At 44.3% G+C, this 21,904-nt stretch overlaps 1 pseudogene across 1 annotated transcript; it reads left to right on the forward strand.

Moving 5' to 3' along the window:
• Positions 1-3,477: 3,477 nt before the first annotated feature.
• On the forward strand, positions 3,478-4,203 carry LOC309544106 (putative synaptogyrin-2 like protein; annotated as a pseudogene). Its single transcript has one exon. The product of its transcript is annotated as a putative synaptogyrin-2 like protein (transcript).
• Positions 4,204-21,904: the final 17,701 nt, after the last annotated feature.

The raw sequence follows: 21,904 nt of genomic DNA on the forward strand, positions 1-21,904 counted from the left end.
AAAGATCTACAACATCAAGAAACTCATTACCTGTGACAGCACCCATGTGACCTACCTGCTCACGTGCCCATGTGGGCTCCAGTATGTGGGACGAACAACTAGAAAACTTAGAATACGGATAGGCGAACATATTGATATTATTAAAAAAGGTTTCAAAAACCACAGTGTATCCAACCACTTTAGAATAGTACACAATAGGGAAAAATATGAGGCTGGCTGTATCCCAAAATGAGTCCAGGTGGATATATGAATTATTCATGCTACAGCCGTTAGGAATGAACATAGACATGGACCTGAATTGTTTCATTTCAGATACATAATTCCAACCTCCATATTCATTAAGATTTTATCACTCATGATGCTGTTCTTCTTTTACATTAGAGATGTATTTATTTATTTTTTTATAAAAAAATTGGTATAAATTTTATTATAAATATACTTTACATTTATTGATCTTTTATTGAGCGAGATCCCTATGTAATTTAAATTTATATTCATATTCCACGATATACTAAAAATGTATATTCATATCATATTTATATTAAATTTAATAAAACTTATTTGCATTAAGCACATATATATATTCACCAATTTTAGTCCACTAATTTATCATCTAGTCCATATTAATTCATCACATTCACTAATTGTATTTATCATTTTATTTATATTTCCCCTCATAATTCTAATTTAAATATTACTTATATTAATTATTGTTATATATATATATATATATATATATATATATATATACAATTTTTTTTATATATTTTTTACACTAGTACTGCATATAAATATATTCAATATTAGGATCATGAATTGCTATTTTATATTTGCCCGTTATGCATTAAGATGCCAATGTATTTATTTAATTGAAGCCGCTTCCAAATGCCAAAAGTAATCCCCACCACGGAGTTCTCGCAATGTTTTCCTCTCTTTATATGCTGCCTGGCAACAGAGGACGCTCTATACATGCAGACTTCCTGGTTGGGAGGAGCGAGGGGCGGCGACTACCATATTTAAGGTCCCGAGTTAGTGTGCGGCTCCAGCTCTGAAGACGTCATACGCACTGACGAAACGCGCGTAAGGTGGAACACACACTGCACGTCACTGGAGCCTGGGTGGAACGCAAGCCGGTAGTTACTGCTCTCCACTCGCAGGCACCATTTTGGCTGACGTACCCCCCTATTTTTTATGATTTTATGTACTGTGAACCCCGCAATACTCTATTAAAGAATATTTTAATGGTACTGCACCATTTGGAGCTTTTTTTATTCTTTGCCCTGATTGGACCCTGAGGATCCAGGCCATCCAGGAGAGGGAATCCGGATCGTGTGGGACCACAAAGCCCAGCAGTTACCTCCCTGGCCTAGGTGGCCATAAGGCTCATTAGGTCTTAATACTGTACGGTATCTAAGACCCACAGCTTCTGGTGAGTGTATACCCCCCATTATTCCACACAGTTGACACCACAAGTACCAGCATTCGGACTATTGGAGGACCCAGAACAAAGCACCTGCACTTTCCCTCATTGGCACTCAAGTTTTATCTGCATATTCACCGAAGTCACTTATGCACTTTATACTTTAACTATTTTTTGGCACTATTTTGCACTTTAAGGCACCCATATGGTTTTTATTGTGGTTTTTATTGTGATTTATTCCTTATTTATATATATATTCAGATATTAATTTATTTATTTATCCACAATTATCCCTTTACCACGCACATACTTATCAATTCTCTTTATGTTAATTCCTTATATTAATTTGAATCACTCAGCATTTCACTTATTTGTCTACCAATTTTCAACCTAGGATATTGACAAGCATTCCCGGGTAGTATCAGCAAACGCTATATCAAATCCCAAATATTTTTATACCTTATATCCTATAGCAGCTGCTATCACCACTCCCCTCTCCCCCACGTGTATTTATTTATTTAACTAATCCCCCCCCCCCCCCCCCCCAATTAGGACATCCACAGGCGCGAGGGATATACACCCTTTGGAGTATATTCACTTTTATTAATTGCCAATACTGACACTTCTCTCCTACATGCAAAAATCATATTTTTTTTTTGCTAGAAAATTACTTAGAACCCCCAAATATTAAAAATGTGTTTTTTTTTTTTTTTAGCAGAGACCCTAGGGAATAAAATGATGGTCGTTCCAACTTTTTATGTCGCACAGTATTTATTTGCGCAGCAATTTTTTCAAACGCTTTTTTTTTTTTTGGGGGGGGGGGGGGGGGAAATGTTTTATAAATAAAAAAAAAAAACAAAAAAAAAAACACAAAAATTAGCCCAGTTTTTTTTTTTGCATAATGTGGAATCTGATGTTACGCCGAGTAAATAGATACCTAACATGTCGCGCTTCAAAATACACATGTGGGCACGACGCACGTTAGCGCTCGCTTCTGCGTGCGAGCACGCGGAGACGGGGGGCTTTAAATTATTTTTTTTAAATGGTTTATTTTACTTTTATTTTTATACTTTGATGCTTTACCTTTACGTTTTTTTTTTTATCACCTTTTTTCCTATTACAAGGAACGTAAACATCCCTTGTAATAGGAATAGGCATGACAGGTCCTCTTTACAGCGAGATCTAGGGTCTATAAGTCCCCAGATCTTGCCTCTAGCCTGGAAAGCCTAAAATTAAAAAAAAAAAAAAAAGATCTCGGCTTCCTAGCCGAGGCAATGGCAGTGGCCGAGGCCGGATGTGACGTAATAACGCCTCTGAAGGTCATGGAGAGCTCTATCGTAAACTGCCAGCTGATTCAATCCCTGGCTCACCGATCACACAAGCAGGCTGCTAGAAGCACTGGAGGGCGGCAGGAGGGGGGAGATGTCCCCTTCTACCACCTGTAAAAGAAAGAAGATATCTGAGTGATGTCTGTAGCTGCAGGCGTCATTATGATATCCCCACTCAAAGCCCATTACGTTATATGATGTCGTCGGGCGGGAAGTGGTTAATATGGTTTTAAACTCTTACATATACCCAGTGAAGTGACTGGCCTAAGATGATACACAGAGATTACACAAAGCCTCCACCATACAGCAAGTTGTACCTGTTTATCTGCAATCTTCTCTTCCCTACATCCAGAATTTATAAAGCTTGTCTGATCTGTTAGAAAGTAGGGGGCTGTCCTAACACATTGCAGAGCTCAGTGAGGAGAGCTCTAAGGGACACCCCTCCACACAGCTACAGGAACACAGCTGAGGCTGTCAAACACAGGCTGTGTGCTGAAGCTCCCTCCCCTGTCACCTTTTTTCTGGTGTCAGAAAAACCTGTCAGAAGTGATTCATGCTGACATCAAAGGAACGGGGCAGCAGACAATAATACTTAGTAATCTGGACTGATATAGTTTATACTTTTCGCACTGATTCCGGCAAAGTGTCAAAAGTGTCACTTCGTGTCCGACTGTCCATGGCAATATCGCAGTCTCGCTATAAGTCACTGATCGCCGCCATTTCTAGTAGACCGGAGTGTATGGAGCGAGCAAGGCCTGGGGGGAGTTTCAACCTGGGGGAGTTCCTGAGGAGGCCGGAGACCATCCTGAGGATCCTCAGCGCTTTCTTTGCGCTGATCGTTTTCTCCTGTATCCTGACGGACGGCTATGTCAATGTGACGGGATCTGAAGACCTATACTGTATCTTCAATCACAACAATGACGCCTGCCACTACGGAGTCAGGATCGGGGTGATCGCCTTTTTCGGCGCGGTTGTCTTCCTGGGATTGGACGCTTACTTCCCGACGCTCAGAAATATCCAGACCCGGAAATACATTGTACTGTCTGACTTGGGCTTTTCAAGCCTGTGGAGCTTTCTTGTGGTTTGTGGGCTTCTGCTTCCTGGCCAATCAGTGGTCTTTGACGGATACGGCACACATATTAACTGGCTATGACAACGCTCGAGCAGCCATTGCCTTCACCTTCTTCTCCATCCTGTCCTGGGTTCCTCTTGCTCTCTTGGCCTACAAGAGATACAAGATTGGAGTGGACGATTTTAACACGAGCTACGTGGACCCGAGCCTGGACACCGCCTCGCCATACTCCAGCTACCCTGACGCAGTCAGCGACAACTACCAGAGGCCGCCCTTCACACAGAGCGCAGAGACGGAAGATGGCTACAAACTGCCAACGTACTGAGCCAGACGCCGCCACATCGGAAGACAACATGGCCGCCCAACCAGGTGGCCTCAGACACAGATTTCTTGCAGGAGCCAACAGATGTTATTCTTACAAAAATTTGCCAAAAATGAATACCTCTTATTGAGGCTTGAGCCGACTTGTGTGTGCCATCTAGAAGCACATTGCTACGTAGTCCAGAGCACTCCGGGGTGCAGTAATCCCTGTGCAACCAATCGCTCCTAATTCTTGCCCATTGGGCTTTTTACATCAGGACCATGTTCACCTCAGGCAACCAATCAAGTTGATTGGTTTCAGCTGGCATTTTGTACCAGCCAAACTTCTGTTAAGTGAATTCCGATTGGTTGCTCTGGCTTACTGTACCAGCCCTTCTTCGCTCCTTGCACTGTATATTTAATGAGCCCCATATTAACAAGGCCAATTGCTCTTCACCTTCTTACACGCCATAGTTGTCATTTCCTTACAATTTTCTGTTTGAAATCACATGACCTTTTCCGATGTCATGAATAAGTAGATTTTATTTTGATTTTAGTTAAATTTGGGATTGCTCCAGAAGAGATACAAATAGGAGGGGGTCTCTTTTTGTTTGGTTTTTATTTTTGAGCTGGTGGCAGTTTTGCACTTTGTTCATCGGTTCCTTATGTATAGCCATTGTCGTCACCACTGCCATGTCAGCCATTATGTAAGCTTAGCCAATATCCTAGTTCAATCGATTCATTCACTAGTATTATCACTGAGGTGCCTACAACAGCTTGGTGGAGGGGATTGCTTGGCATTTGTTCATTAAAGAGACCTTGTCATGTCTGTCAGGAATAGACAAGGTAATTTACTCCCCTCTCCAGTGTCCTATGTCTCCGACCTCCCCTCCGTTCTCTGTAATAAAAAAGGTATTATTCTTCTCTCTCTGGTACCCTTAATTCCCTGTAATAGAAGAGGTATTATACTCCCCTCTCTGGTATCGTGTCTTCTACCTCCTCTCCATTCTCTGTAAAAGAAGAGGTATTATACCCCCCTCTCCGGTGTTCCATGTCTCCTACCTCCCCTCCATTTCCTGTAATAGAAGAGGTATTATAATTCCCTCTCCAGTGTCCCATGTCTCCTACCTCCCCTCCATTCCCTGTAATAGAAGAGGTATTATACAGTACTTCCCTCTCCGGTGTCCCATGTCTCCTACCTCCTCTCCATTCCCTGTAATAGAAGAGGTTTATACTTCCCTCTCCGGTGTCCTATGTCTCCTACCTCCCCTCCATTCCCTGTAATAGAAGAGGTATTATACTCCCCTCTTTCCGGTGTCCCGTGTCTCATACCTCCCCTCCATTCCCTGTAAAAGAAGAGGTATTATACTCCCCTCTCCAGTGACCCTTGTCTCCTACCTCCCCTCCATTCTCTGTAATAGAAGAGGTATTATACCCCCCTCTCCGGTGTCCCATGTCTCCTACCTCGACCCCATTCCCTGTAATAGAAGAGGTATTATACCCCCTTCTCCGGTGTCCTGTGTCTCCTACCTCCCCTCCATTCCCTGTAATAGAATAGGTATTATACTTCCCTCTCCGGTGTCCCATGTCTCCTACCTCCTCTCCATTCCCTGTAATAGAAGAGGTATTATACAGTACTTCCCTCTCCGGTGTCCCATGTCTCCTACCTCCTCTCCATTCCCTGTAATAGAAGAGGTATTATACTTCCCTCTCCGGTGTCCCATGTCTCCTACCTCCCCTCCATTCCCTGTAATAGAAGAGGTATTATACTCCCCTCTCCGGTGTCCCATGTCTCCTACCTCCCCTTCATTCCATGTAATAGAAGAGGTAGTATACTCCCCTCTCTGGTGTCCCATGTCTCCTACCTCCCCTTCATTGCCTGTAATAGAAGAGATATTTTACTCCCCTCTCCGGTGTCCCATGTCTTCTACCTCCCCCCCCCCCCATTCCCTGTAATAGAAGATATATTATACTCCGCTCTCCGGTGTCCTGTGTCTCCTACCTCCCCCCTATTCCCTGTAATAGAAGAGATATTCTACTCCCCTCTCTGGTGTCCTGTGTCCCCTACCTCCCCTCCTGGGTGCATTGCAGGTACATAGGAGGTCATACTTCATGAGCAATGGCCTTTGTCCTTACAGTGCACTCAGGTTTCATCTTTGGAGTCCTGTAGTGACAATAGGGTCGGAGGAAGGAACCACGGCAAGCAATTTAGAATAGCTATCCATCTGTTGAAACAAGTTAATGTAGGAGACACGGGACATTGCAGGGGTGTATGATACTTCTATTATGGGGAGTTTGATTTTGTGTTAAGACCTGACAGGGTCTCTTTAAAAGTTTGCACATGTCGCTGTGGTGACTCAGGAAATTCTCTTCCTAGGCTACACACAACCAGCATTCATTACTACATTTAGGATAGTTGAATACATCATCCACAAGGCTCAAGTGACTAGTGTCTCTAGGTGGCAAGTGAGATTTTCTCCATAGTGGGGACATATGCTGCAATAAAAACCCAACAAGAGGTTTCCATTCTTCTCTCCCAAACCAGGAAATGTTTTGGCTGGGGTTCCACTTAATTTTTTTTCGATTTTATTTTTTTAATGCATTTCTTAGCTTTGTCCTGGTGATTTTTAGCCACAATTTCAGGAACTGATACTGCTGATCGTTGTACATTGAATAGTCTGTTGCCCTATGTTTTTGCAATAAACGTTAGTAAATTGGGGTTTAGTTATTGGAGAGCGGTGAATTGTTGCTGTCGATGTTTAGCTTTCTGTAGAATTTCAGAAAACCAAAGCAATGGGTGGAGTCTATGGTGACACTGCCGCTCCCTTCTGACCCCCATAGAACCACTGGCTCTACTTGATGCCAAACTGATACTAGGCTGAAGCCTCCCTGAGCTCTCCGTGAGCCAGGGCTGATCCTCTGATCCGACTCTGGGGGGCGCCGTGTATAAACGGCCGTCTGGTTGCTGTTTCAGGGGTGTGAATGGATAGAGATGATTGTAAATCTGGTTTCGGGGATTGAGAAATGGATCATGCATTTTTCCTGCATGTCACATTGCACTGGTTTAAATGTCAATAAAGAATTTTGTTCACCCAAAAAAAAAAAAAAATAAATAAAAATTCCAGTATATATCAGATAGTTTGTAGATGCTATAACGTTTGCGTAAACCTATCAATATACGCTTATTGGGGTTTTTTTTTTTTTTTTACCAAAAATATGTAGCAGGGGTTAAAGTGTATATTAAGCCAAACAATTCCAGTTTTGAATAGATTGGGGAAGATTTAAAAACTCCTGTTGGGTTTATACTGCCAGTTAAAAAGATTTCCTTTTACTTCCTGTCCTGCTGGCAACCGTGACCCCAAACAGGAAGTGAGGAAAAGATCTTCAGCAGGGACCCAGACAGAAATAAAAATCTAAAACAAATATAAATGAGGTGTTGGGTTTGACTAATCAGTAGCTTATGGTCAAGGCACAATGGCTCCGGTGAGGCCATCCTAATAAAAATAAATAAATAAAAAAGAGTAATGAATAGCATACAACTAAAATGAAATGATCCACCTGGATTATCTAATGTGCCATTCTTAAAATATACCAGCTTCAATGGTGTAGTCATATCTTAGCAAATAAGAATCAGAGGGTCAGCGGCTATAAATAAGTACCTGTCTCACTTCGGGTGAAGCTCTACTACAAAGTTCCCATGATTATCATCAGCCGCTGTCACACTTATTCACATGTGATAATACTTTTCTCTTCCACTGCTCCTCTATTCATAGTAAGGATTTCCATGTGTACAACTCTGTCTTCGGTAATAGGCAAGAGACATCATTGACTGCCATTTATAACCTTGGTCTATTTTCTAGTACAAGGTTTCTCAACCAGGGTTCTATGGAACTCTAGGGTTCCTCCAGAGGTTGCTAGGGGTTCCTTGAGCAATTTTGCCTCTCAGATAAGTTCCCACTGACACCATTTTTCTTTTTTGCTATCTGCAAGAGAGTAATTCCTTCCAGTGACCACAAGTGTAAGGAATGTTCCCCTCACTGGTCATCTCACTAATGTATCATTAGTTGTAGGTCTAGTATTTTTCCTTGAGACCAGAAAATTATGTCAAGGGTTCCTCTGTGTTGAAAAGGTTAAAAAAGGCTGTTCTAGTACCATTTTATTATAGATCCTAGGGTACATTGAAGCAACTAACATCCATGGTATCACGTTTACACTTTGCAAGCTCATTGGAAATAGCCATTTTAACCGCTTCCATACAGAGCAGTTTGACACCCTTCCTGCCCAGACCAATTTTCAGCTTTCAGCACTCTCACACTTTGAATGACAATTGCTCAGTCATGCTACACTGTAACCAAACAAAATGTTTATCATTTTTTTCACACAAATAGAGCTTTCTTTTGGTGGTATTTGATCACAACTGGGGTTTTTTTTTTCGTGATATATGCAAAAAAAGAGCAAAAATTTTGAACAAAAAACACTTTTTTTTAGTTTCAATTATGAAATTTTGCAAAAAATAAATTTTTCTTCATACATTTGGGCCAAAATGTATACTGCTACATGTCTCTGGTAAAATTAACCCAAATTAGTGTATATTATTTAGTCTGTGTGAAAGTTATTGAGTCTAGAAGCTATGGTACCAATTACTGAAAATTGATCAAACCAGATGTACTGACTGCCTATCTCCTTTCTTGAGGCCCTGAAATGTCAGGACAGTACAAATACCGACCAAATGACCCCTTTTTGTAAAGTAGACAGTCCAAGGTATTTAGTAAGAGGCATGGTGAGTTTTTTGAAGTTGTAATTTTTTCCCACAATTCTTGGGAAAATGAAGAAAAAATGTTTTCGGACCGGAACGCGTCGGGAGGGGGGGGGGCGCCTCTTCCGCCATCCCGGAAGGGTGATCCCACGGCGAATCCGCCGCTGGGACCACCCTTATCGGAAAGCCAACCGTCCACCGTTTAAAAAATACCAGGGTTATGGCAGCTATCTGCTGCCATAACACCGGTATTTAGGTTTAAACGGAGGACGTATATAAACCTTTTTGGACTTGGACATGGTGGCTGTATGAAGGGTGACAGGTACTCGGGTACTTTGTTGGGCAGGTGACAGGTACTCTGGTACTGATGAGCAGGTGGCAGGTACTCAGGTACTCCGATAGGCAGGTGACAGGTACTCGGGTACTCTGATGGGCAGGTGACAGGCAGGTGATAGGTACTGATGAGTAGTACTAACTGACTGATAGGTGATAGGTGATACTGTACTGATGGGTACTGATGATCAGTACTGATACGTGATAGGTACTGATGAGTACTGATGAGTAGTGATGGGTACTGATGAGCAGGCGGCAAGTACTTGGGTACTTCAGGCGTCAGGTACTCTGATGAGCAGGTGGAAGGTACTCGGGTACTCTGATGGGTAGGTGACAGGTACTCAGGTACTCTGATGACGGGTACTCCGTTGACAGGTACTCAAAGTACCCGAGTACCCGTCATCAGAATACCCGAGTACCCGTCATCAGAGTACCCGAGTACCTGTCATCAGAGTACCCGAGTACCTGTCATCAGAGTACCCGAGTACCCGTCATCAGAGTACCCGAGTACCCGTCATCAGAGTACCCGAGTACCTGTCATCAGAGTACCCGAGTACCTGTCATCAGAGTACCCGAGTACCTGTCATCAGAGTAACCGAGTACCCGTCATCAGAGTACCCGAGTACCTGTCATCAGAGTACCCGAGTACCTGTCATCAGAGTACCCGAGTACCTGTCATCAGAGTACCCGAGTACCTGTCATCAGAGTATCCGTCATCAGAGTACCTGAGTACCTGTCATCAGAGTACCCGAATACCTGTCACCAGCCCATCAGAGTACCCAAGTACCTGTCATCTGAGTACCTGATGGGCTGGTGACAGGTACTCGGGTACTTTGATGGGCTAGTGACAGGTGCTCTTTATTGGGGGGGGGGCAATCAGTGTGTTTAGGGTGCACTGTAGTTGGTAACTAGCTGTTACCACAATCTCCTCCTCACACAGGATCAGTGTGTGAGGAGGAGAACACGGTGACAGCTAGTTACCGTGTTCTCTGTTGACATTTGTGACCGGCTGTGATTGGACACAGCCGGTCACGTGGTAAAGAGCCAATTTCATTGGCTCTTTACCTAGATCGGGGATCGACTCTGTCCGAGGGACGAGCCTCGTCCCCGATCGCTGCTCTGCGCGCCCCCGGGGGCGCGCATTGCAGAGAGAACGAGCGGCTCGTGCTGGAGCCGCTCATGTGATCGGCTGTGATTGACACAGCCGATCACGTGGTAAACAGCCAATTTCTATTGGCTGTTTACCTTGATCAGGGATGGGCTATGTCCGAGGGACGAGCCTCATCCCTGATCGCGCCGCTGCGCGCCACCGGGGGCGCGCAGTAGCAGCTAGAACGGGCCGACGTCATATGACGGCGGCCCGGATCTAGACAACCACTTTGCCGACGTCATTTTACATGACTCGGTATGGAAGTGGTTAATACATATAATGTATAATAATACATATTCTTAGCTTAGCTTAGATTGTAGCCATATTAGTGCACTTGCAGTAAATGAGTTTTAAAGCAAGACCACACTGACCTCTGTAGCTGCCGGCAGTGTGGAACAACTCATCCTTTAATTTCCCAGCTGAAGCATGGATGTTGTTGCTGGGTTCCCCAGCAGCTCTACTTACCCTCTCAGAAGTAACTTGTCAACTCAGCTACCCCTCCCTGCAGTGACTCAGCATTTCAGCTACCCCTGCTTTCGACTCTCAGCAGTGACTCAGAAGTTCAGCTCACCCTGGTAGTCCCATTTGTAATTTGGTAGCTTAGGTTCTCTATGCTCCACTTCCTAGCAATGACTCAGTTTCCCCCTAGCCATGACTTGGCAGCTCAGCTCAACCTACTCCTAACTCCTAGCAGTAAATCAGCAGTTCAGCTTTACCTGCTCCCATTCCTAGAAGTGACTCGGCAGTTCAGCTCCACCTATGTTGTACTTCCACTCCCAGCTACAGACTCTTTACAGTAACCTCCTGTCTACATGCGCTCCAGCAATGGTTGCATGCCATTTCTCAGGATGGGTTTCATGATGGTGAAAATGGTGGACCATGTCAGTGTAGCGGGTGCCACTCTGCCACCCGCAGGCTCTGCACCTCCCGCTGGCCACTGCAGGACTTTACACACTGACAGGCTTGCCAGGACACAAAGCCTGTCAGCTACTGCATGGGAATGTGCCCCCTGCCTCTCCTCTTCACTAATGCAATGGATGCGGCACTTGCAGAAAGTTTGGCCACCCGTTCTGTGCCCTCCCCTGCTTTCCTATTGGCAGGGGAAGGGAGACAATAAAGAGAGCTGCAGGAGCAGCAAAGTATTTTGGGATATGTAGTCTCCATAAACAATGGCCCCATAGCCTTCTATGGGGGCAGAATTATCCACCCCAGCAGGCTCACAGGCAAGAGGAGGACTGGGACAGAAAAATGCTGCCGGGGAGCTGGGAGAGACACCACGAGGCGAGGTGAGGAGAGACCAGACCCAGGGGAAGAGGTGCCACCATCCTGAGTCAGTGTGACAGTCCTTCCACAGCCCCAAGAGTCAGTTGGTCGCAGACATCCCTCCAGAGAGGGACACCAGGGGCATCTCCAGGTGTTCTTGAGGACGTGAGGCGTTCCAGTTGCCAGGTAGCCGGTCGGGGTACCTGAAGAACCTGCCTGATATAGGACACTTCGCTTAGGCCTTGGTGGGTGGGCACTTACCTATTTTACAGAGATACAGAGACACTGCATGCACACAATGTTGCCTACCTACACTAAAAGAACCCTATGCTGCACCCATCCTCTGACAGGCAGTCAAAGTGTTCTTTCTTCTCCAAGAGTTACGAAGTACACTTTGCATCAGTCCTATCAAACAGGATTTCTAAGTGCACCAACTAAAGTGGCTAGCTGAAGATTCAAGGCCTTCTTCCATGGGACTGAAGTTATTGGTGCGATACAGGCATACACACACATGCCCTGGGCTTCCTATATGTAGAACATGAGTGGGGTAGTCTGACTTGCAAGGTACGCTTTTGACCAGTGTATTAGGGGCAGTGTATATGGGTTTGTGGGCCTGTGTTAGGGGACAGAAGGGAGAGGTCTGACATAAGAGAGGGTAATTTCTCTGCTCTCCTCCTGACTGGACTCATAGAGCCCAATGAGTGGTGACCAGTCGGTTGCAGAGTTTACATTGGGTTCTATCCCTTTTAGTCGAGAGCAAAAAGCTAATGCTGATGTGGGCAAAGGATCACCACAACTGGAAAATTTGAGCTTGGTGTGATGAATCTCCATTCCTGGTGAGGCACACAGATGGTAGGAAAGGCACTGGATCTGAATCCAATAGAACACGTTTGAGATGTGGTAGAACAGAAGTCTCCTGTGATGAATATGCAGCTGACTGTGTGCAATACTGTCAACATGGACCATAATCTCTAAGGAACATTTGTGAAATGAGGAAATTAATGCCATGTGGAATTGAGACTGTATGGAGAGGAAGGGGAGACTTGATGTTGAATTGGTCTTCCTAATCAAGCGCTCAATGAGTCGTGGCATAGTCAAGATATGCTGTTTCACTCGGTTGCCTAGACCAAAATATTTTAAGAGGCACTTGGAACTTTCAACATGGTGATGTTACAACCATAGGTGGAATATGTTTAAAGGCTAAATTCACAGATTCCACAAAATAACCAATATAGTCAAGGGGCTGCAGTAGATATTAAAAAACTGTGCAGCTTTGTAAATGGTTCATTATTTCTGTTGTCATACCTGTGGGTCGTTTGGACCCACTGGAAGCTTGGCCGGGGGGGTCAGAGCCCCCCCCCCCAAATCAACCCCCCTATGTTGAGGGCATGTGGCTTGGTATAGTTCTGGAGGGGGGAGGCTCACACTTGTCATCCCACGTTTCCTGACCTGCCCAGGTGCATGCTCGGATAAGGGTCTGGCATTGATTTTGGGTGATGACCCCACGCTGTTTTTTTTTTTTATTTTGGCGTGGGGTTCCCCTCAAAATCCATACCAGATCCGAAAGGCCAGCATTGTTTTGTTTACATTTCATCTGTCAGTTGGGAAGCCCACTGACAGCTGATAAGTCATCAGTTGTTAAGGATGCAGCGACAGGCTTCCTGGCCTACTGCTTAACAACCAGCTATTATTCACACAGAATTCAAATCATTTGATCATTTTTTGACTGATCGGAATTCTAATCGTTCTGAAAATTTGGAATTTGTTAGAAACTAATAAACGAAACTAATTTTAATGAATTTCAACAAAATTCATTACTATTCCTTAGTATTTCATTTGGATACATCTAAATTTCAGAATAACCAAAAATTAATCTGAATTTGTATTCGGACTGAAATGAATGTCTAGTTCCTGTTTCCTGTCTGCAGTTAAGCAGCAAGGCCCATGCAGACTGGGCACTGTCTGTCTGTTCTGTAGGACTATATACAGAATTTCTAACACCTAACAGCAGTTGTTGGAAGCTTTAACGACAAGATCAATCTACTCCCTTAGAGTTGAGGATCTTTGTTCATGTGGTTGGGTTGGGTACCTTCTGAAATGAAGGAAGGGGACTAATGCTTGTTACAAGCTATCTGTTTACTTTCTCCACTCGAGCTATCGTGGCTAAGTTGCATATGATTGGTTTCAGTTTTTCCATGATGTTAATTTTTCATTATACAGAATTTAATAAATTTAAAGTTGTGTAATAGTTTTAATAGGTCATTCCAAGACCAATAATAAAAGACAGCGGCAAATAAACATCCACAAATTAATCTTATGCTTTTTGAAAATTGTTTCCAATTTAAAATAACGCTTATTTGTGGTTTATGCACTGCGCACATTGCCATGTTTTTCTTATTGTAGGGAATGACAACAATGTGATTGACCCACTAGCCATTCAGAACCTGCTAACATATGATTTGTTTTCTCTACTAAATGCCCTACAAATGTAGTCAATAACACTACAAAACAAACTACATATGCACGGCAGATGTTTTACTCATGAGCTTTTCCTTAATTTTTAACAATGCCAACAAAACCCATTGTTTTTCTTCTTTGGAGCTAAACCCCATCCAAGAATTTAATGGAGGAATCCAAATATATTTAAATCCCAATCTTTTTCTAATGTCACTCATACAGCCTTTCAGACCTAAATGTGATAAAAATCTATATTAATTCTAAACAATTCTCTGGATCTCATTGTCTTGAAGAACAGCTGGGGAAAACAATTTTACAGAAGCATTATTTTAAATTATACTATACAATATGGCCTGAAATGTACTTTAATGTGGAATGACAGATTTTTTTTTTTCTATTGTTGTCAGACTCAAGTTTTCATCAAGTCTAAATCTTTAAATAAATATAAAAAGAGTTCCAACATAACATTTAACCTTTAATGCTATATATATAGAGAGAGAGTAATAACTTTTAAACATTTTTCACAAATAACAATTCTACTTAAAATGATTAATTATTATAATTGTTATTAATAATGGCTGAAGAGTCAAGTGATAAAATACCATTTGCTACTGCTCCAGTAAAAATCACTTTTACATTACCATTCCAGTCTATGGCAGTCATAAGAAAAAGATCATCTTAGTTTAGCTATGAAGGTGAGATACAGGTAGACCAAACTTTCTCAACCTTTTTAACACGGTGGAACCCTTGAAATAAATTTCCGGTCTCTGGGAACTCCTGCTAAAAATGACTATATCTACAAATCATTAAACATTAGTGTGATGGTCATCAGGAGGAATTACTCCCTTGCAGATAGAAACAAAATGAATGGTGTCAGTGGGAACTTGTCTGAGAGGCAGAAATTGATCATTGCTCAAGAAACCCCCTAGCAACCTCTGGAGGAACCTTAGTTGAGAACTGCTGGTGTAGAGGGTTCTTTTTACAAATTTCTGACCTAAGAAGCTTGTTGTTCCTGAAGCATTGGATTAATGGCAGATGGGCATTTTAAAAAGTCTTTCAAACTTGTCAGTAGGGATGAGCTTCGAGTTCGAGTCGAACTTAAGTTTGACTCGAACATCGGGCGTTCGTGTGTTCTCTGAACACAAACAAAGGAAGTTGAAAGGCCTTCAGCTGTTCGGAATTAGGAAGTTAAGGCCTCTATAATTTGTCCAAAGGAAGTCTATTGATTGCTGCCTCCTGACGCTGTGTGGGCATGGGGAGAGGAGGACAGTCAGATGTGTGCCCCCTGAAAGCTGTGTGAGCATGGGGAAGACCTCCTGAAGCGATGTGCACTGAGGAGGGTAACAAGTGTGAAGACTACTCGAGGTGAGGTCTTGGATCGTTTCTATGTGAAAAGAAACCAATGGACATTTCCTGTGTGAAGGGGAAATTAATTATGACTGAAGACGACTCAAGGTGAGGTCTTGGACTATTTCTATGTGGAAAGAAATAAATGCACTGTTTGCTATGTGAAGAGACAAGCAAAGGAATGGTTGCTATGTGAAGAGTGTGAAGAGACAAACAAAGGGATGTTTTCTATGTGAAAGGAAAGTCCAATGAACATGTGCTGTGAGAAGAGAAAAAATATGGACTATTGAGTGTCTGCTGTAGGATCAGCAAAGTTTGCCCAACAGTAGGTTGGAGACAGACTCCGTAGGTAGGTTCCTGTATGTGAGAAGGTAGCCGCCCACAGTGACAAGGATTTATTTTATTTATGTTTATTTTGAATTATGCTGTTTTTGAAGCTTGCACTTGTGTGAAGAAAATTGCAAGAATAAAACCTTACACTGTTGTTTTCAACCACTTCTGGGCTATCTCCCTGTGTAACGAACCCCCCCCCAAGGGGTCATCCACACCCGCCACCGAGCTAAAACCCCACATATGGTGGAGGTATGCATTGGGCAGAAGCAGAGATCCCTGCAAAGAAGTGCATATGTTCTATGAACTTTGTCTGGTGCATGAGATTGCACAATCTGTGTGTGCAGGAGAGGAGATCCTGAAAGAAAAAAAAACCTACTTGTTTTAAAGAGACAGTGGTCTCAAAATTTTTGATGAACTTTGTCTGGTGCATGAGACTGCACAAACTGTGTGTGCAGGAAAGGAGATCCTGCAAGAGAGAGAAAAGCTACTGGCTTTAAAGAGACAGTGGTCTCAAAATTTTTTTGCTGGACTGTGAAAAATTTATTGTGGAGTTATTGAAGATGGGGCGATCAAAATGCCTGAAAGATGAAAAGATAGCTGAAATGAGAGACCGGATTCTATGGATGGAGGGGATGTTACCGCCTGAACGAGCCCCATCCATGCCTGAACAGAATCCGCTAAAGAGAAAGGTTGTTGTCCCTAGCAACGCTGAGGAAAATGTGGATTTTCAGCGGAGCTTTGCAGCTCAACAAAAGGCTCACCAAGAGAGCATGGCAGGCTGGAAACAGAGACGTCAGCAGCCAATGGAGGACATCGGATTGGAGGAAATCCAGTATGTGTGCAGGGCTGAGCTGGATGCCTTGCAATGGAAAAGGGAAGAAAAGGAACACGCCCTGGAGTTGCTTAGGATGGAGCATAGAAACTTGCAGGCTCAAGTGTTACAGTGGGAAGAATCCACTGCTCTTCTTTTTTCCGAGTTACAAAAACGTAGAGAGACTATATTGGAGAAAGATACCATCCTCATGGAAAAGGAAATTGAAATTCAGACTTTGCAGAAGCAAAGTATGTGTGATATGTTGGAGTTGCGTAATCGGCTGAAAAAAAGTCTTCAGTCTTTGGAAGCTACAAAAATAGACCTGCAGGATGCGCATGAACAGAATGTCGCTCTGAAAACGACATTGTCTCTCAGCGACAAGGTGAAAAGAGAGAGAGAGGCTAAATTACTGAGTACTGTGTATGAGCTCACCACTTTGAGCAATGTGGTAGATGAATTGCGTACGGACTGTGAAAGTTGGAAAGATGAAGCCCAACGTGTCCAGCAGCAGTTAAAGGAGAAAGAAGCCTGGGTGGCAGAATTACAGTCTCATTCCCAGAAGCCAGCCAATGAGGTGAAGGCTCTTATGCAGGGAAAAGGAGATTCTGAACACAAGAGAAAAAAAGTAGAGGCACAGCTGCAGGAATCGCAAGTCAAGGTGTCAGAAGGTGACCGATTGTGTGCTAAGCTGTCCGAGAAGGCAAACCGACTGCAGGTTGAGTTGAACAATGTCACAAATCAGCTTTCTCAAGCAGACAGCAAATCTAGAGAAATTGCCAAAGATTTCTCTATCTTGGAATCGCAGCTGCAAGACACGCAGGAACTCTTACAGGAAGAGAGGTGTCAAAGGCTGAGTTTGAGCACAAAACCCAAACAAATGGAAGATGAGAAAAATGGCTTCCTGGAACTATTAAAAAAGGAGGAGGAAGCAAAGAAAAACCTATCGGAGCAAGTCGCAATACTGCAAGCTCAGATAGCGGATATGAAAAAACGCATGTAAGAAAGTGTTGGTTCATTAGAAAATGTTGAAAATGTGAAAAAGAGGTTTGATCAGATGCTTGGTGAGGAGAAGACTGTGTCTGCAAAATATGCAGAAGAACGCGACCGTGCAGAAGCGGAAGCGTGTGATAAAGAGAGCAAAGCCCTGTTCTTGGCTCGCTCCTTGGAGGAAGCTCTAGAGCAGGGGTGGGGAACCTTTTTTCTGCCAAGGGCCATTTGGGTATTTATAAAATCATTCGGGGGCCGTACAAAATGATCAACTTAAAAATGTGCCTTTTATATTTGGTCAAAAATGTAATTAACTCACCCCTAATGTGATGGCTGCAACTACTTCTCCTTGGTGAGGTGTGTGATGTTAGCTGGTATTGATGATGTTGCTACTCACAACTGGTTTTCCAGGTTTGCGTCAGTCAGTCTGGAATGCAGTCGACTTTATGGTGGTAAGCTTTGAAAAGAACTGCTGGCGGGTAATGCTGGTGGGTATAGCTGGCTGGTACTGCTGGTGGGTACAGCTGGCTTGTACTGTGGGTAGTGCTGGCTGGTACTGCTGGCTCAGGCTGGTACTGCTGTGGATATTGCTGATTCAGGCTGGTACTGTGCTGTAGGTACTGCCTTGGATACTGCTGGCTAAGGCTGGTACTGTGCTGTGGGTACTGCTGGCTGGTATTGCTGTGGGTACTGCTGGCTGGTACTGTTCTGTAGGTACTGCTGGCTGGTACTGTTGTGGGTACTGCTGACTCTGGCTGGTACTGTTGTGGGTACTGCTGACTCTGGCTGGTACTGCTGTGGGTACTGCTGGCTCTGGCTGGTACTGCTGTGGGTACTAATGGCTCTGGCTGGTACTGCTGTGAGTACTGCTGGCTCTGGCTGGTACTGCTGTGACTACTGCTGGCTCTGGCTGGTACTGCTGGTTCTGGCTGGTACTGCTGTGTGTTATGCTGGCTAGCAGCAGCGCCGCACTGGAGGGGAGGAAGAGGCGTTGTTTCCTGTATTGGTCACAGGCGGAGTGTATTTGATATCACTCCGCCTGTGACGTACTCAGACTGTCAGAACGGAGTCGAAACTATACAGGAAGCATTGGCTCCGTTCTGACAGATCAGCTGAGAGACACAGACTCCGCTGCACGGGGGGCCAGACCAAATGACTTAGAGGGCCGCATACGGCCCCCGGGACGTAGGTTCCCCACCCCTGCTCTAGAGTGTAAGGTTGAACTAGAAAGAGTTAACAAACAGCTGTGTACAGAAATGGAAGATTTGGTCAGCTCCAAGGATGATGTTGGGAAAAGTGTTCAGGAGCTAGAAAAGTCTAAGCGAGCCTTAGAACCAGTGGCGTAGCGTGGGTTGTCAGCACCCGGGGCAAGGCAAGTAATTTGCGCCCCCTAACCCGCGGGATTTTAGCACTCGAGTCTCTTCCACTAGATTAGTTAAAGAAACCCTTACCCCCTAAGCACATGTATTATTGTTATGAAAATACTGATGTAATTAAAGTAAAATGCATCTAAATACAAGTTTGAATGACCAGCATGCCCCCTTTCAATGCAGAATGACCAGCGTGCCCCCTTTCAATGCAGAATGACCAGCATGCCCCCTTTCAATGCAGACAGACCAGCGTGCCCCCCTTCAATTCAGAGAGACTTACCTGCAGCGGCGGCTTCTCCTCAGTTCCCCGCATCTCCTTGAGTCCTCCCTCCTCCTCCTCGGCCAATGGCATGCGTTTGCCTTTCGGCCAATCAGGAAGCGGGTCTCGGACCCTCTTCCTGATTGGCCAGCAGGAGGATCCGTGTGACAATAGCGAATTTTCATTCGCTATTGTCACACAAATGGGTGGGCTAGGGTGCTCTGCTCTGCCCCCCGGGTCCACCCTTTTTTGAAGCCTATTAGAGCCTCTGGCTCTAATCAGGTCATTAAAAAAAACCCCACTCTGTGACAGCGCCAGGCTGCTGACTCACTCGCTGCTAAACTGACTGAGCAATGAGGAGAGGCGGCATAGGCGGTGCTTGGCTTGCAACGCCACCCACCCTACACCAATGGACAGGTGAGGCAAAGTCCAGCCCCGCCCCGAGCCGACCCGACCCACCCTTTTTCAGCCATAGGGTGCCCGCACTGGACATCTCCCAGCCTAAAGATGGAGGAACCCGAAGAGAGTGTCTGTCTGACTCTGACATACACAGTTCACACAGAGTGACACTGCGGATGCGCCCCCCCAGATGTTGCGCCCGGTGCGGCCGGCCCCCCCTGCACCCCCCACGCTACGCCACTGCTTAGAACAGCAAGTGGAAGAAATGAAGATTCAGTTGGAAGAACTTGAAGAGGATTTGTCCCAAAGAGGGGATAGTGTGCCTGATGCAGTTTATAAAAGGATCAGTGTTTTGGGGTCTGTCCTGAGTGAGCATCAGAAATTTGATTACAGGTTGTTTGAAGCACCCCTCTGGATTAAACAGTTCCTTCAAAAACGTCAACAAGGGAGCTGTGTAAGAAATGTGATGATTTCTAGGTTCAAGCTGAAAACCTAGTGGAGAAAACTAAAGCAAGTGATATAAAGCTTGGAGAAAAAAGCAAACACCACCTAGTGGAGAAAACTAAGGCTGTTGGTGAAAACGTGAAGCAAATGAATAAGTGTCTTTCAGGGAATATTTCCAAAATGGAACTGGTGAAAGACAGGTGGCAGAAGTTTGATCGTGATCTTGAGATGCATTCCATGTGGAGTTCAGATAGAGAAAAGGAACTAGGTGACCTTGAGCGGTCAAATAGTTGAGCAGAGATGCAATTCAACCAAAGCAAGGAAATACTAAAGGAGCTACAAGGGAAAAGTAATGCAATTGCAGAAAGCGCATTGAAGAAACCTGTAATAGACTGTGTTGTTGCTTTTGACCCATATGTTGGTGGAAGGAAAGTTGATGATGTCGCTGGAAAAATGAACAGGGGTCACTTTGAAGAAATGGGTGACAGCCTGTTGTCGCAAATGGAAGGCCTTCTGCACAGCATCTTAGAGCAAGCCAAGCTCAAGAAGGCATTTCTTGGAACAAAGCCAAGTGAAGCAGAGGTTCTCAAAGTGTTGTGGAAATCATTTGTTGATTGCAGAGAGAGGCGTCTCAAGAATGTTGAAGACTTTAAGACTAGCACAATTGAGTTGCCTATGGATCATGGTCCTCCTTGGTGGTTAGGACAGATGGTTATGCAGGACAAACCGGAGAAGGAGCAAAATGATGCCAAAAATGCAGTTGAAGAATGTGTATATGAGATGAGGGACAAGTTGTCTGACATTTATGAGAAATCTGTCAATGAAGATGACAGAAACAGTTTCATCCTGAAGCTTGAAGATACAGAGAATTGGCTATATGAAGATGGAGAGGATCAGCCAAAACAAGTGTATACAGACAAGCTAACGGACTTAAAGAGCCACCCCTACAAGCATTTCAACAAAGGTTAGCAGTTGTTAATGAACCGGGGAGGGAAATAAATTCATATCAGCATGAAAGACAGTGGCTGAATGAAAAAGCAAAGCAGATTGCTCAGAAGGATGAATCTCTGGCAGCTGAAGCAGACAAAGAATCGAATGGACGGAACATTACTTGGGAAGATACTAGGAGGCTTGTCAGTGAGAGTCAAGAGCAGTGACTGACAGATGCGTGCCTGGAAAACTGTGTCCCAACCCTAGGGTTGAAACAAGAGGGGGGGTTATTGGCAGGAAGTCAGGTAAATCTGTGGATGTAGTCACAGACAGGAGATACATTTCCACCTGGTTTAGAAAGTTCACCAATTACTATAGGGTGTCGGCTGAAAAGGTAGCCAGGACGGCTTAAAGAAGTTGAAAGGCCTTCAGCTGTTCGGAATGAGGAAGTTAAGGCCTCTATAATTTGTCCAAAGGAAGTCTATTGATTGCTGCCTCCTGACGCTGTGTGGGCATGGGGAGAGGAGGACAGTCAGATGTGTGCCCCCTGAAAGCTGTGTGAGCATGGGGAAGACCTCCTGAAGCGATGTGCGCTGAGGAGGGTAACAAGTGTGAAGACTACTCGAGGTGAGGTCTTGGATCGTTTCTATGTGAAAAGAAACCAATGGACATTTCCTGTGTGAAGGGGAAATTAAGACTGAAGACTACTCAAGGTGAGGTCTTGGATTATTTCTATGTGGAAAGAAATAAATGCACTGTTTGCTATGTGAAGAGACAAACAAAGGAATGGTTGCTATGTGAAGAGTGTGAAGAGACAAACAAAGGGATGTTTTCTATGTGAAAGGAAAGACCAATGAACATGTGCTGTGAGAAGAGAAAAAACATGGACTATTGAGTGTCTGCTGTAGGATCAGCAAAGTTTGCCCAACAGTAGGTTGGAGA

Source organism: Pelophylax lessonae (genome assembly GCF_965119305.1).
Source record: "Pelophylax lessonae genome assembly, contig: HAP1_SCAFFOLD_997, whole genome shotgun sequence".
Taxonomy (NCBI): Eukaryota; Metazoa; Chordata; class Amphibia; order Anura; family Ranidae; genus Pelophylax; species Pelophylax lessonae.